Genomic DNA, 13324 nt, shown 5'->3' on the forward strand with positions numbered 1-13324 from the left:
TTAATTAGCATGTTCGTATACATTTAAGTAGAAGTTCAACATTATACTTCTTTTTTTCTTTTTTTGCGAATGATTTTGAAAGAGTTCAGAAATACGTGTTTAATGTTGGTAATATGTATGCAAAAAAAAAAAAAAAAAAAAAAAAAAAAAAAAAAAAAAAAAAAAAAACCTTAAACCGCAAAACTTAAGGATACTGCCAACGGCAAAAGTGTCATGATGTACCTCATGAAAGTTGCAATAAAGCCATATATTAATGGTTCGCTCCTTTCCAACTGTGAAAGCATTGCGCGAAGTGTGTCATTGTTCAAAGTAATACGTATATTAAATGGCCATAGAGGGTAACTCTATAGTCCTTTTCTATAACACCCAACACATTGGTTCCAGCTGCCATTCAGTTGTAATAGAACTTTGGGATCGAATCACTTCTATAACTAAGGGGTAGCAAGATTCTCCATAACCAGCCGATTAATGTAATGCTTTATAGCCAAAGAGGTGATTAATATCCAGATAGCAGCGGTAATAAGATGGATGGACATAAATGCTCTGTTTATCTTTACTCAATTGGTTCCATTTCCTTGTCATCAAACGTTACGGCCAATTCATCTGTTTTGGGCAATGCCATGAGTAAACCTTACAAATATCACAATACGCTGACGTTAACAAATGTGCTGTAGATATTTACGAACTTGAGGTGTTTCATACGTAACACACTGTTGAACAAATGTTGGGTGCAATACATCCAGCTGGCCTGTCATGCTGAAGCATGCAAAGCGACGTGTATTTTCTGATCACGAGTCGGTTAAGAACAGATCACTGTAAGCTAAAAGAGAGGATGAATAACAACTGATTCCATCAACAATCTAAAGCAACATATTCTTCATTCCAACTTTATATCCCCAATTTCGATGTTGAAAATAAGAAATAATATCCAGGTAGTTATTTAAAGACAGACAGGGCACCAGTGCGATAAACACACTGAGAGCAGACAGAGACAAATTATTCCGTATCAGATGGAAGGGGAAGCCAGGACGATTATTGCCGGAAACGATCGCTTAGGTTTCTACAGTTTATTGTAACTGTTATGGCTGCTAAAGGTCATAGCAATGTAATCCGGGCAATTACAGAACACATAGATTTTTTTCTCTCAGGAATAAAAGGATTTGTTCCTTAGAAATCAACACGAAAGCTGTTTCAGCAAAAGGCAAAGGGAGTTAGATGGATTCCCAAATAGGCCTTTGTTACGCATGACGTAAATGCATGTAGGTCTGCTAAAAAGACGTTAATGTGATGGAATCAATGTGTTTACAAAGTGAAATTAAAGTCCATGAACGCGAACTTCAAATTATCAAATTAAGGTCTTGCCTTTATACTGTATATATCCATTTTTGATTTACGGTTGGATAAGGTATATGGACAAAAAGAAACAGCAACAGAAAAAGACACACATTTGTTCATATACCAACCCACATTTGGTGTTACAAAGACATTAAAGAGAAACATATAAAAGGCACACCTATTGTTTGTTTCAGTCTGTGAATTGTTTCGTATTGTATACTGTTTCGTAGGTGAAATGTTAATGGCACTCAGATATCACGTTGCATATTTGAAGTGACGCTCTATAACGAGATTTAATCGACTACAGTGAAGCGCCTTGCCTGTGATCGTCAATAAGCTGAAAAGATCGCTGACGTATGCAACGAATAAAAACTGGTAATGAAATATACATGACACATGTTGGGAGTGATATACCGCTCTTGATGTTTTTTTTTTTTTTTTTTTTTTTATGTAACACGGTTGCATAAGGTCAATTACCAACTTCATTTGCAGAAAGGGTACGATGGCGGAGATATTAATTTTGCTGTTAAAAAGACTCCCATTAGCATATTGATAAAGTATAAGTAGATTTAGTTCATGAATTATGTAACTTTAGACATGTTTCCATGGTCTAAAGGGCAACCTAATTGGTGATGTTCTACACCACCACCCTAGCTTGTATCACGTGGAACGATACAAAGCTCAACTCGAAATACGCGGTTTGTAATCATAGCAGCGATGGCTGGCGGGACAACGGAGAGAGTAGATTGACTTTTTATGTTTAATAACTCGTTAGTAAACCGCCTGTTATATTAAGATGTAAATGTTGGAACTCTAAATGCAAAAGTCACGAGTCTAGGACAGATTGCTAATGATGTCCTACATGACGCAACGTCGTCTGATTCAAGATAATTATTTCCCTTGGGAAGGTTATAATGGAACAAGGCTGGCGAAACATATACAAACAGACTGTTCTCAGTCTAATATACGTCAACATCAAAAACCATACATAATAGTGTACAACATATTGACTTAAAATGCATTATGCCGGGCAATTACTTCCATCTCATTGAAATGACAGTTTTTAAACATTTCCATGTGTGTGAATAACGGTGCACATTTAGCTAGGAACTTTTTTAAAAAGATTTGGCGCAGTCTGTGCCTCATTATTTTGGTTTAAGAGAGGGCATTGGTCCTTATAAAAGAGATTTTCATTATCTATTTATAGGGTCAGAGAGTGTCGTCGTATTCATGATTTGGCGCTGGGTTAGATTATTTTCTTTCCGCTTTCATAGAACCTTTGTTAAAGTCGGGAGTACCAAATGTTGTTTCTATTGTAAATAGAATTTTAACCCTGGGGATGTCCGCACCACTTAAAAGAACGCGGGGAATGGACGGAAAATAAATAAACACGGCCGTATTATAAAAACACAGCAAATGTTCAACGACAAAGGGTTCGTCACAAGCTGTTTACCTTTGAGAGCAAAACAAATGTACTTTATATCACAGCACTTCTTAGTTCCACGACCTAACGGTTAAATTAAGAAACTTAATCGTATAATGGTTCCATTTGAAAATTAAGCTTCAACAAGTGTATCGATTTGTACTGTTTTTATATCCACTTTATTTCCGTGGATAAACAGTGTGTGCCTTCCCCCAGAGAGCAGCCGTTCAGCTTCCGTAAATAAAGCTAACATCAACAACATTAACCCAGCAATAGCTTTAAGGCAATGTTGAATCAAGCGCCTAGCGCCGGCGGAGATCAATTAGACCGTGAAAGCGTTCAGTGGTAATTTCAGGGATCATAATTGACCCTGGACCTTGGACATGTGTTCGGACCGCTAGGCACACATTATTATCGGACATAACCATAGAAGGCAAATGTTTTAATATCCACCACTCAATAAATGACCCCTTGAGGTAACCACGCCGCAATTTAAGCCCGGTTTATCTCGAAAAACAAATTCTATAAAGTTGGTCCCGTATCAGAAACTCGCGTTTGGCCCTGCACATGACGAACGTGGACAATGACTCGTGTGATGTGTATTCTAAAGAGACGCGTATCAGGTCATCGCCCTAGAAATACACTTCATTTACCAGGGATCAGCACGATTTAGGCTATGACTGGGTTCCCATGCCTAGATCGATCCATCCGGATCGGTCTAACTCCCTGGATATAGTCTCAGTAAACTGCTATCAACCTAACCGGCTTAATTGTCTGTCACGCCTACCGAATCAGCTAGGAGGTAGAGATAATTACCCCTTACAGCTTTACTAGGCGTGACAGACATTTAGTGAGACTCCCCAGGGAGATAGTTCGATCCGAATATCTGTGGGAATGGTCCTTATGGTAACCAAGTTTAACGCTGGCGAAGCTGTTTATCCCTGATGTCATTTGTAATTCCAATTCAATTCACTGTAACTGCATGCACCGACGTTATATGCCATATACTTTCACTGCCCCATACATCCGGTAAAATAGTTAGTACTCATATCAAAATTAGTTGATATTGACGGGCGTGTCAAAAACCCAGACAGATCACATGTCGTTAGAGTTGCACTTTCTCAATTGATCGACCACAGATCTAGAAGAAAACGTCTTTGTAGGGAAATATATCACATGCACATGGGATATGATCAACAAGGACAGTCTTAATTGTCAACGCAGTTGGTTATTCACGGCGACGCATACCCATACATTTAAGATTGAATTGTATCTAAATGTGTTCGTAAGAAGTAGTTTGCTTAGTTCTTCATTCAGAAAATCATCTGATTGTCAAATCTGATTGTCGTGTAATCATTCAGTGTGAGTATTATGTTGCTGTTAATCACTGCAGTTAACAATTATTCATTTTGACAATTGACAATTGACATGACAAATGTGAATTTTGTGTCTATAAGCACTTCAGTTTACAATTACATAAGGCTCTCTTTATCATCATACATTAAATCTTTCTGTATATTGTTAAGCACGCAGTTCTCCCATTCCTGAGGCAGTAATGGGTACTTTCTTCTAATTGGAAAGACAAATGACCAGCCATTGGAACAGGTAGCTTCAAGTAGCTATGTCCTACTTACTTTGGGTTGTTTTATTTAAAGGGATAATAAATCCTGTTTTTGCCCAAAAAATGAATTTTTCTGGAGTAAACAACAATCTTCCTATTCTAGCCAATGGTTAATGAACCCATTTTTACATTCAAAGTTAGTCCCTGTTTTTTTCTAAAAAGTTTGTTTTTTTGTTAAAATCTCTTAAGAGATTTTAACAGAGTATAGCCATCAGTGGAGGTCACGTGGTCTAAAGACAAGCTCAGATATCAGAATAATAGCTATTACTGCTGTTTTTGTGGTAAAACAGAATATATTATATTTCTATGAGTTATTCACAATGTTTTTATTGTGAAATATAGATCTCATTCGAAGAGTTATTATCCCTTTAAATATGAGTCACCTTTAGAAATTGTATCTCGGGACTGCCTGCCTTCTGTGTATTAAGACCAGTCATTCTGTCAGGGGATATCACTTATTTGTGAAAGGGATGGGACCGTTTCCAAACAGTCCAGAGTTAGATTATCTACAGCTTAATTTAGTCGTTGGCTTCATCCGGTACGTTGCATGGTGATTTGTCAATACATGTCACCCGAGGATCGGAACACCACATTTATTAAAATTGTGACATAGGTAAATGTATCCACACTAATTAACGTCCCTTACTTTTCTTGTATGCTATACATCCCACCAGTGGACCATTCCCCTCAGGACCAACCCCCCATTTCGTATTCTAATGATGTGAGGACATCTTTTACGTGTAATTTGTCTGAACACAAAAGTGGGCGGGGTTCTCCCCATTGATAATGATATATATTCAATACACGTTGCCATTAGGACGCCAGAAGGTGTCCGTTGGTTTCTGCTGGAATCTCGTAAGGGCCGTTACAGGTATGGTTGTCAATGTCCTAAATACCATACATGCCCTTTAAACGTAGTCGTGCGTATTTTGTACTGCTCACATACAGTAGAACTTAAAGATAGCATTTTAATCAAATATAGCATACACCAAGTTCATGAAATACAGGGTAATTTCATTTTGTATCTATTTGTTTATATATTTTTCTATACACATTAATTACCTAGTTACATGTCATTTGCTATATCTCAATTTCAATTTCTCAACTTGTTAAACGTTAATGAACAAACTGAACGTGTTTCAAATGATATTATTCATCAAATCCAACCTTAAAAAAACACGAAGAAGTGTACATCGTAAAAAACACGTACTTGGCGGTGTGCTTGTACGCAATGATATCGAAACCCCGTGGAAATGCTGGAGGCGTCTTTGGTCCGTTTCCGTTGCCATGGCAAATCCATCGATAAGGCTTCTGGCATAGGCGTTGAAAATGAACAAAGCACACTTCAAACACTTGTCATCACGTTTACTTGCACAATCCCCCTATATCCGTGTAAAGAAGTGATATATGTGTGAGTTGATATGTTGAAATTGGCTTACTACAAACAGAAGAAAGGCGTTTGACGCTGGTGGCAGTTGAGACGGAACATATGTTATTTGCTGAAGACTTTTTAGCATGCAAGTGAATCACATTGAGAGTGGTAAAGTGTGATATATGTGTTACTGAACTATGAAGAAAAATGTATTATTTAATCGTATCCCAAACCGACATTAATCAATAGCATAACTGTATGAGTTTAAGATGCGCATCAAAGCAGTTTAAGTCTTCAGACAGATCCTGGGAACCGCCGTTAGAAACAAGAGCTCTAAGTGCCACAGGTATAGTCGTCAGAGTGCATCTAGGACAAAGATTTTTGAATAAGGAAGTGTCAACACGTGCACTACAGTGTCTGTCATATCACTTTTACCAACAGGATCAGTATTCAGTTGTTTCAATTTAGGACTGCACGTTGCCAATGGGACCAATGGTAGCAAGTTTGGTAAATCGAGTTATTCATTGTTTATTTAAAAATGTCTTGATGTTCAAATTAACGTTAGCACCAAATCAAATAAGTTAAGCTAACCAGTTTAATGGTCGCTAAGCTCATACATGTATACACACGGTTTTCCCCGAGTCCGTGGAATCAGAGTGTTCAACCGGCCGGGTCTTTAGCGTCGTAATATTGTTGATATTCAGTTAAGCAAGTGTTTCATTGTCACCTCTGTACGCATGTTAAAAGTCGATATTTTCCTACTGGAACTACCTTTTAAGTTTGACGTTTCGAAACAACATCAAAACACCTTATGTCGCATTCGTGTTATTTATTTACTCTTTTTTAACGGAACGTTTTGTTTTACATTGTTAGGGACAATGATCGTTTTCTTTCAATAAGTTATAAACGTTGTGATGATTTATCTAAGCCTTTGTTGTTAACCTGGATGTGCAAATACTCTTAAAACAGTGCCAGTTTAATTATTCAATTTATTGACTTGGTCTACTGTACCTGGTACCTTAGCTTTTTGATGCTGGTCCAAACCACTGCAGTTTATACCGAACGACATACCGTACGTAGTATATTCTTGGTTACAATGTAGCTTCACCTACCCTGTACTAAGGGTGTGATTCCTAATAAAGCCGTTCGTTCTTATCTTAGTGATTTTATACATGGTATTCTGCCACTTTATTTATGTAAATATGATAGATTGTTTTTTTTTTTTTTTTTATTCAAGAGAGTCAAGTCACCGTTTGCCTGTATCGTTCCAGTACAGAAAATGCTGGAATGTGTAAGGGAGTAGAAAAACTAAATCCACAGGCGTGTATTTCATTTGCTTTTGTCAATATTTGCACGGCAATTCCCGGTGAATTATTTGTGATATTTTGCCGTTGGTAATTATTTGTGATGGCGCTGCCAGCTTAGTCAATCCTGCGCAATGTTATTAACTCTGTTGTATTAATATTTGCACAACAGCCCGATATTAATAATTTGCGCCGTCAAACAATGAGCTAACATAAAACCGTATGTTTTATTCAATCATCAAATAATTTTTATATTCCATTGTTTATCTTACAGAATAACCATTGATGAATACAAGTGATCCAACAGCCGGTTGGAAAATCTGGGTTTTCTTCATTCCGTGATAATACCTGAGAAGACAATACTCTGTAAGTAATTTAAAACTCTTAGCACTTACTTCATCTGTGTAGTCGATAGTTCATGTCAGGCTCTCAGGGATCACATATATATTCATAAGGAATGCTCAGTTGCCTTAAACGTTTATGGAGTGACAAAGGTTTCATTGTGACGCTTTCAACCGCAAGTACATTTCCGTGACGGCTACACCTACAGGTCAGTACCATTATCATTTCAAGCGAAGCTATGGATTTTGCACTCCATTTCGCGTACAAATTAACACATAGCTCATAGTTTAATTTAAAAAAATCGATTCGCGTTTAAAACAAGATTGTCTATGGATATACCTGTACTACAAAAAAAACAGGTGTTTTTGAAATATTATGTGCTTCTGTCCCTAAAAAGCAGAGAAAAAAAGAACAAAACGTCGATATCTCCCAAGGGAATATCTAGAACCAGACCTGCTTCACCGTCAGATGCCTGGGGTAGAACCTTATTGAACGCTGCTATAAAATACCATCCAAGTCAACATTCATCAAGTTTCATCTAATCGTTTTTCGCAGTATAGATTTTACAGTGTCTGTATCGAATCCTGGATACAGTTCCCAAGATTATCCATCTTTTTCTCTGTGATGCATGGCCCCGTTGCTTATATAATTTGATGATAGTGGTAATACAGTATGTGCAATATGGACTATGCGGTTGGGCTAAAATAAATTACCGATTTTGAAGGATTTTTGCATATTAAAATTATCCAAAGTTTGAAAACAGAACCGAGAGGAATAATCGGTTCTAAAATATCACCAACCCATTTTTTTACTTTATTTTAAGAACATCTATTGACACTTGCAACCACACAAACAAATATGTTCCAGTATTAGTGCTACAGCAAGCAATTGCTCTTAGCGTTGCTATAAACGATATTTTAAGGTAATACTAGTGCTAGAGTAGATATGTCTTCTCTTACTTCTGCACTCTTTATAGGCAACACGTTTTTGGTTATCTACCCAGAACAGACAGAGAGGATGTATAGCCTTCTCCACCGAGACAAGATACAATGATACCGTTTATACAGTAAAAATTGTCGATTTTTCACACCCAGTCTATTTACTGCTCATTCCCAAGGATTTGTGAATATGAAGAAGGGAAATCTATGCCAAATACCTGATAAGTGCACCGTAATTGGAAACTATATACCACTACTCTTAGCAGTGTGTGTCCTATGTTTTTCGCACCATTCTGGTTAAAGCCTGTGTAAAAGTCTTGGCATTTCGAGTCAGCACGCTCTACTTACAACAGTAATAAAACTATTTTAACACTTTTTAACACCTCCCGAGAACGCAGCTTGAAGCTTAGCTGAAATTTGTTTCCTTGGATGAACCTGTGTTCAGTGACCAGAAAGAAATCAACGAGTGTCATGTTCACAGCAGTGCACATTTTGGATTGCTTTTTACGATTCTCTTTTTCAACCTTGTTTTATTGCGTATCTGTGAGACAAAAATGGCTGTTTATGTGTCGGCATTTAGATATCTCTTAATGCCCATTATTGAAGTAGTAAATAAACAAAATGCGTGGTAATATGAAAACTTTCAAAGGGAACCGAACTGGAGAAAAATTACGTCTGTAACCCACGAAATAGTTTCTCATTTATTTTCATTTACTGTCACCAATGCAACTTGAATAGAACTCGTTCATTGGCTGCGGTCTGCTTGGGTTTTGCCAGATAGTCTAGACCTCTGAAACATATTTATCGATCTGAAAATAATAACAATAAAAATAATAATAAGATTAAAATCTTAATGATATATAATGATATAAATAATAAAATAATAAATAAAATGTTCTAAATTTGCATTGGTATTTTGCATTGGAATCACATGTGGTTGAGTACAGCTTATCATCATGAGAAAGATGAGTCAATGAATAAAGAATTGATAAACTGCTTCACTCTCCAAAATGTCCAAGTTTAGAGGATGCTTCAAATGTTCATTGAAGCTGCACTCCGTGCATGAACCAAAGGCAAATTTAACATCACAAAGGTTAGCCTGGCATTTGGGTCAAATTTAAATTGATGTAAAAGATCACTGAACTTAAACCATGTTCTGGACTCTGACCACATGGTTCAACCGAAACCAGGCTAATCGCGAACTGTCCCGACCACGTGGCGGTTCACATGGGAAGACCTATCTCGTAATTTTAAGACTAATTAACGAACCTTGTTTAGTCAATTAGATCATCTCGTGACGTCACGTTGATATATATCCGATGATTTCTCAGTGCGGGGTTGATCACGATTAACAGTGACGTAAGTTAAGTCTACGACATGCAGAGACATTAACGGTTGATTTAAAGGTCGTCCTTTAATGAAGCGGGTCTTGCCACTGTTGAAATGTCACCCAGTGAGTGGTAGAGGTCGTCGGCGGCCCTGCACAGCGCGATGCTGAGCGACGTTATTTAATCTACGAGACTATATCCGCGTTAAAGCTCCAGAGAAACAGGAAACCGGAGAGGTCATTTGTGACAGATTGTCGTAAAGTGGATTACTTTCTCTCTAACTGACGGATTACGGTGTCGTGCTTCATCTCTTGTACACTAAGCTGAATGCTGATTTCACTTCGTGTTTGGTTAATTTTTGTTAAGGTTACATTAATTTAAGGTCCTTTGATGTTTGCACAATTCATCAAATAATTTACAATACAATTCCATACTCAATATGTGAACGGTTATTGTTGAACAGTTTAAAATAGTATGATTTGGATTATTGAGTTGAAGATGTTTGCAAACAAAATGGATACTTGATATTAAGAAATGTAACGATAGTTGGGTTTATACACAAACCACTCATGATCGAGGCACAGTGAAAGGTTACGTCTGCAATATATTACTATACTGATATCTTTCAAATTACAAGCTAAGTGCAAGATAGGAGATAAAAACCATTTTCCCATTAAAAAGCGTATTATAATGTTATTAATTTTTTTAATATTTTTAATGCACCAATCAAAAAAGGCATATTATCACGAAAAAATTGAATAAAATGCTGCGTTATTTCAGTCTAAGTGCTTCAAATTATTTGCCCTGCAGCTGAATCTCATTTGCATCCGTCGAATTCATGCTGAGATATGAAAAAAATGTGATTTCATTTGATTTATTGGTTGCTATAATAAGTCATTCTGGACGCAGGTGGCCATTTTGTAATTCTTTCAATTACAGTATCTGGAATCAATCTATGATGACGTTCGCATCCATTTTTCATTACAATGCCTTATCATTTTGTATGGCTATTATCAAAGGAATGAGACCGTTTATAAATCAGGAGGTTTGTCTTCGTGAAACGCACTGTGATTTCTTGAAGACATCCTCCGTTTCGATTTCTTCATAAGATGGCGCTCATTTTGCAGAATTCTCTGATGTCCGGTCTTTTGAGAGTATAACGTCTGTTACACCGGCCTTTGGACAGCAAGGCGAATGAACGTTGGCGTACTACCAAATATTTGTAACAAAAGGGAAGTCTGTAATTTTAAAAGTCATTACCACTGATGTATAAATTTGATGTTAACTATTACATGCTGTCACTGACAAAACAATAGCGCTTGTACAATTAATGCAGAGAATTAGTGCATTCATGTGATTTTAACTTACAATCGAAGGAGATTTTCGATTATATTCCGTGTAAAATACACTAAATTTATAGAGAATAATATCATGCTTGGTCAAAAAAAAAAATAAAAAAAAAAACATATATCATACGCACGGAGCATCCGTGCGTATGTCTGGTTACGCCCCTGGACTCAAAGCTCCAACTTTGAAGGGGCTGATAGTTGACAAATGTCTGTTCTACAAGCGATCTCAATTAAGTCCGGTGTAAGAGGAGTTTATGGATTTAAAAGAAGTAAACCGAACCAAATGAATCTCAGAGACCCAGGTGGATATTTTATTACGTTTTCAATCACATTACCCAGAAATAGGTTTATCGATAAGATAACGTCCATTGATTATAACAACGAAATATCAATCCACAAGATTAATATCAAAATAAATTAAATGCTGGTTTGGAAAGGGCTTTTTTATAGCTTACAGTGGTTGCTTAAAGAGCGTGACCGTGACTATCTGTTTGAATAATCTCGCAATACCATAATGTTTTAAGATTATGTCACACGTCACAGACTTTCAGTAAAATAAACAAAGGGACACATGAACGCCAGTGACAGGTGTACAATGATAACAGCATACTCGTACATCCAACATTGTCAATCATGAGTTTTTTTTTAGCTCCATAGTATTTTCTGCAGGACATAAAACTATTTGAAATGTATCTGAACAATGCTGCATACAGTATAGTGCCTTGGGAATGGTTCCAAGGTTAAGGTTAAGGTTAACCACCATGCCAGTAATTGATGCAATCTTATTCCCTTGTGTAGGTGGCCAAAACTACACCAAAGTAACTGAGTGAAATAAAGCGAACATTGCGTCTGTTGGACGACAATCCCGAGTAACAAAGTGCACTTTCCAGTTAATGAAAATCACCAATGGACCTTAAATTGATTGTTAAGCTAGGAAGTTTAAAAGCGTAATGACTAAAAACATGAACGTCTTTTGATGGAGTGATTGAAATTCACTGTAGAATTTCACGCTTCGGAAGCTTTTAGTTAATTTTTGCACGCTTCTGATAAAATCTGTCGAACGGGTCACTTACTATGCCATGGTTCGATCCTTAATGCATGTAGAGACGAAGGGGGTAACATTTAGCAACTTTACATATAAATACTCTCTGTGCAAAAGGAATGTAGTTTGCTATATGTGATTTAATACTACTGTACGGCAGAAATTGCCCTTTATACACTGCAATGACCCCCATCGCTGTAGGTGTTGTAAAAGTCGAAAAGTCAAAGGTATACCTCGGAGGTTAAGGTGTTTTCAAGCACCTGGATAGCCTCACCAGGTCAGAGTCTAGGAAACAATTATTAACACGGAATGACAATTAGTGCAAAGTGACAGTAACATAATTATCCAGTCAGGAAGATTATCACGACTTAGCAGGTTGCGCGCACGTATGCCTATACTGTTTGTCATTGTACCTACAGGGCCCATGTATAGGTATATTTCACATTGTATGCGAGCGCCAACGTATTTCCCAACAGCTAATTTTGCGACATAACATAACACTTACACTTGATTATTCAATCTGTCCCCTCCATATATGTTTTTGTGGTGTCATTTTCCTTGTCCATTACGATGTGATTCGCGATGTGCTGTTCACACGCCAATTACTTTTTTCATAATGAACATTTTAAAATGATGCAGACACTACATTTGCTGTGACGGGGAATTTATGCTACATGTATTTTTGCTGCTGCAAACTTGTTTCGAGTCCCCAGTGTTCGAGTACTGCCTTGAATGTTAAACGAATACTAAACCATTGTCTTAACACAGTTTGGCTCAGCAAATTGTTTATACACCTGCAATGTCCAAACATTTGAATTCATGAGATGTGGTTTTTGTGCAAAGAGTTGGGTTTTTTCGTGCCACACGTGATTAACATCGTAGCAACGTTGATTTCCAATATTATCATGTAAAGCTATAATTCATAATTTTTAAATAGGCGTTTTGATTTTCCATCGTTTGATTAAAATATTAATCTAAATTAGTTTGCTTTCATCCGGGTTATATTAATATTCTGTGTTTAATCAAATATGGCACCAGACTCGGTGGCACTATGACATCAAAGAATTTGCACACGTTTTTTTATAGCTAAGAAGGGATTTGTTAAGGATGAAAGGGGATTTTGTTATGACAGGGTGAGAAATCCTCACCACTGAGCATGCAGTAGCATTAAAGCCATTTTTACACTTAATTGTAATCGCGATTTTCCCACACATGTGATGGGTTTAAAAATATATATGGTGTTGAGTCCGAACTATAAGAATTTACTTTG

The 13324-nt window shown here is 36.9% G+C and overlaps 1 protein-coding gene across 8 annotated transcripts in view; it reads left to right on the forward strand.

Annotated features, from left to right (window-relative positions):
• LOC106164774 (5-hydroxytryptamine receptor) overlaps positions 1-13324 on the forward strand; it is a 108179-nt gene that overhangs the window by 70047 nt on the left and 24808 nt on the right. For 6 of the 8 annotated variants that reach the window (XM_013542790.3, XM_013542788.3, XM_087013512.1 and 3 more), the window contains one exon: positions 7330-7421. The gene's annotated coding sequence lies outside the window, so the exon portion shown is untranslated. Of the gene's footprint in view, positions 1-7329; positions 7422-7451; positions 7606-8373; positions 9178-13324 lie in introns of those variants that run through there. The other 2 variants (XR_015334575.1, XM_013542799.3) reach the window with 2 other exon arrangements.

The sequence above is a fragment of the Lingula anatina genome, chromosome 5 (assembly GCF_051362555.1).
Source record: "Lingula anatina isolate TDL-2025a chromosome 5, LinAna3.0, whole genome shotgun sequence".
NCBI lineage: Eukaryota > Metazoa > Brachiopoda > Lingulata > Lingulida > Lingulidae > Lingula > Lingula anatina.